Consider the following 4,486-nt stretch of genomic DNA (forward strand, 5'->3'; position numbering starts at 1 on the left):
GTCCTTCAAAATAATGTTCACCTATTATTATTAATTATTTAAATGACAAAAAAATTGAGGGGAGGGAAACAAATTATTTACATAATACATTCAGAATTCTACGGAAGCATATTCCATTCACACGAGATAAGGGGAAAAAAGCTCTTTTTCTTCTGAATTGACAAAATAATTACCTCAGACTTTCAGGTAAATCACACGGCTGGCATACAGAAACCAACGAGAACCATGTCCATATAATGTGCAAATGTATAACTACCATAAGTAGCTACTTTTGTTCATTATCATTAGAATAATGTTGTTGTCACTGTAAAAAAAATACCCCATTGTGTCGGAGGGCATAATACTCTTTGAATCATTATCATTATGTACCCTCTGCTTGCCTTTCATTTCAACAGGTTTATATGTAAAGGTTGGGTAACTGTAGGCCTACTAGTTTATTGATAATGCTCCCTTCACAGAGGTGAAGCTGTCAGCAGCGCCTTGAACATACAATCTGCTGGCCTGGAGTATTTTTAATTGTGCCCACAGGGCCATTCTAGTATTAAGCCCTGATGTCTTTTATCATTGTTTTAGTTCGGATACTTTTTTTAGAATCCTGTCTCTGTAACACCTACCTGCAACACATAGGAGATATTCCTTCAAGGCAGATTGAAGTAAAGCCTAGCTCATTTTGATAAGTCTCCTTTATTCAAAGCTTCTGTGAGAAACTTTTGGTTCATGTCTTAAAACTTTCACCAACTCAATAATCTTTATCTAGATAGTAAAGAGTCATGCTTCAGATCAACTCTAAGAGCTAATCATAAAAAGACTAACAAAAAACATGAGGATGTATTTCTGTTGCCTGTCTTGTCTCTCTTTAGTTTTCACAATCAGTCAAAGGCAAAAATGCATGAAATAAATTATTTTAAAAAATACTTGAGGTAAGTCTTAATTTCATTTTAAACATACTGAAAGAATTGTTTTTTATTTCAGATAAATCAAAGGTGAATCGTAACAGAATTCCTTACCTGACTTTCTCATATCCCTGTGATTCTCCACATCCAAGCAGAGCCATGGTTTCCTCTTACCTCAGCCCACTTGGCAGCATCCATCCGCTACCATCACTGCCAGTTAAAACACAAGAGTAGGCTGTGTTTTAATATAGCCTATAGTCTGTGTGTATGCGTAAGGAATAAGCTTAGATTTAATACATTTGTTGCCCCTGTTTACTGCGTTAGTGAAGTAGTTTAGTATAGGCATATATTTTCAGTAGAAGGAGCTTTGATAAATAAACTGTTAACTAAAAAGCTGACTGATCATGTCATAAAACACTTCACATGCAGATCTTCTTTCACATTAATATCAAAGAACATGTGAGACAATATCAAGTTTAAGATAAAAAGAAATAACAGAACATAATCGTTGTCTCTCATTTCCTCCTGTTTCATGGACTGTATATACTAGTGGACAGCATCCCTTGGATAACTTCCATTGAACCGGATGAAACCATGATAAATCTGTGATGGGCGCTGACATATTGCAAATTTGCAACCAGAGTTTGCATGGCAGGCATCGGCTGGAAGAGCCGTGCTTGACATCAGGCTTCTTACCTTAACGAAAACTAACATTTAACTTACTAGTAAAACGTCAAAGATCTCTCAGGTGGGTACTGTCACAGTTTTCAATGTTCAGTGACTTGTATTTGCGTTCGATAGGATTTCTCTCATTGTTTCTTCTGTACTAATCAGGTGCACAGTGCGCATCAGGAGCTGCATTCATCAACAAGGCTGTAAATCATGTCATTTTATACTGTTTTATAGCATCAAATAATTAATTTATAAAAATCTTCACATGGGGCACAGATGGTCTAGCGGTTAGGTCGCGCCCCATGTGGGAGGCTGTGTTCCTCCGGCGGGCAACCCAGGTTCAGGTCTGGCTCCTTTCCGCGTGTCTTTCCCCGCTCTATCTCTCCCCTGTTTCCTACTCTATCTACTGTCCTATCACACGTATGCAAGCACAGAAAGCTATTTTCTGCCCGCCTCTCTATCTCTCCTACTTTGCCTCAGGCTACATCGGGATGACCTCAAGAACCATTTATTAGCATGGATTAGATGTCAACGGGAACCAAACCTGGCAGAAAATCACCTCGCTCTCTCTCTTTCTCTTGCAGTCATTCTGTTTCTCTCTCTTACTCATTCTCTCTCTCTACAGAGATTAAGATAAAAGGAGGGAAATATATGAGAATGGAAGACAGATTGACCGTCTTTGGCCCTCTCCTGGTTCATCATTCAATAGGCCAGGGGTTTGATTGTCTCTCTGTGCTCGGTGAGAGCCATTAATAACTGTGCTGTTAAAATCAGACAGAGACTGACTCCACTCCTCTTGTAGGGAAATAAAAGGATAGGACAGCAAATCTGGCCCTATGTGTCAGCATGTCTAATGTCTAGCCTCACACAACAGTCCAATATTCATAAAATGATGACTTTTTAAGCATCAAATTAAGATGAACTTTCACAAAATACACACCCTGGTCCTGGTTCTCACTTTCAGTGCAAGTAATTACTATAAAAGCCGTTGTATATATGATCAATCTCTTGGCTCTCACATCCATCCAAAATTTCTATAGCTCTGCTGTTTTATCCTGCAGATTCAGGCCAGAGCAGGAATAGGCTACATCAGGTAACAGGCCTACAAAACAATATATTTACAAAAATGCCGAACCTATAAACACTGTTTTCAATTGTGTAACAGCTGAGAAATATTAGATTAGGTCATTGATTCCCAAACTGGAAAACAGCCCTCCACCCCTTTTCTCAGGAAGGGCATGAGGCTCTGTCTGCTCTGAGCACAAGAGTTAGAATTGAAAATATGAGCTAAAATAATGACAAGCTTGTGTGTGTGTGTGTGTGTGTGTGTGTGTGTGTGTGTGTGTTGTGTGTGTGTGTTGGGGGAGAGGGGTCTTTTTTAGATATAAGAAGGAGGGGTTCCAAGGAACAACATTGGGAACTACTGAATCACACACACATCTCTCACACGTTCTCATTTCTCTGGCTGTATGGTCATTTAAAACAAACAAATAGAAAGGCTACATGAAGAAATTGTTTCTCAGCAGTAACCATGGACACACAGAAGCAACTAGCAAGAGTACCTTAGAATGTTTGAGTTGCTTGGCAACAGGTCAGTTTCAGTTCAGATTTGGACATGAGTTTGTTTCAATCTTCTGTTGTTTACACTGTTTTCCTCTATTTACTGTTATATCACACTCAAGGTCGACATGCTGTAGGCTCTACTGGAGGCCTGCAATGGACTAACAGCAGTGCTGATATTCAGCAACATTACTCTTTCTTGTGTGATAATGCTGAATTGCTACAATTTGTCAGCTCTGGGACACCAACAGCTGGGCCTACATAGGCTATTTTACACAATAATTAAAGCTTCTAAAAAAAATATAGGCCTCCGTGTGGCCCTAACTCCCTCTTTAAAAATGTTTTAATGTGAATGTTTAATTAAAATAAGACTTTAAAACTTTAAAACTTTAAAAGGACTGTTTCAGGAGAATGTCTCAGGTGTGCACGCTTATAACAGGCAGGGTGCAGGTTGAGCAAACACACGGGGTCGCCCTTGTGTTGCCTTCATGGGACAGAGAGGTGTGGTCTCAACAGGTAGGCTGACATCACCTCTCGCATGAAAACAGAAGTCAGAACATGGAGGGAGGGGTGAATTGAAGAGGAGACCAAAACCGACCCAGATACTGCAGCCGATTCCCCCTTCTACTAATAGACTAATAGGCCTATTAAAACAAAAAAATAAACAGTCATGTGACAAAAAGAGACATAAACTAGGCCTAAAACACGATAGGCTATTTCACTTTTAAGCCTCTAAAGAGAATAAAAGATTTGATTTCAGTTATTATAGACTAATTCAAGGTGAGTAGTCTACCACCGCACTAATAGCCTATTTTTGGGGGGCTGTTTGATCATTCACAGATTTACGCATTTTTACGCGCCAAGATTTACAAAAAATCAATAAACAGGTGATTTATGCCTAGGCAAATAGCCTATAGTTTTCTCCACTTCCATTGTAGACTGTAGGCTATCTATCCCTATCCCCCCCTCTTTTTTTAAATCACCAATACAGAGGATTCATGAGTGAATGTTGGCAACATTAATTAAATGAGAATAAAAATCAGTTCATTGGTAAATTAGTTCAGTCTGTGGACGATGATTTATCCAGGACTTGCTCAATATGTTAGCCTCTGTAGCCCTAAGTTTATGATTTAGCCGATTGAAGTGGATTCTCCCAGGTGTTGCCTATAGGCCTAACTAAATGTAGGCATGTCCCATTCCTGCTTTAGTGGCGGACAGTGGGCTATATGTGTTTATTTAAAACTTCCGGGGTTCAGGAGCGTTTATGATGGAAATAACCGCCAGCTGCTTCTTTAAGATAAAACAAACAGAGACGCTGCTGGGAGGTTTCTCTCTCTCTCTCTCTCTCTCTCTCTCTCTCT

Source organism: Labrus bergylta, chromosome 1 (assembly GCF_963930695.1).
Source record: "Labrus bergylta chromosome 1, fLabBer1.1, whole genome shotgun sequence".
In the NCBI taxonomy this organism is placed as follows: domain Eukaryota; kingdom Metazoa; phylum Chordata; class Actinopteri; order Labriformes; family Labridae; genus Labrus; species Labrus bergylta.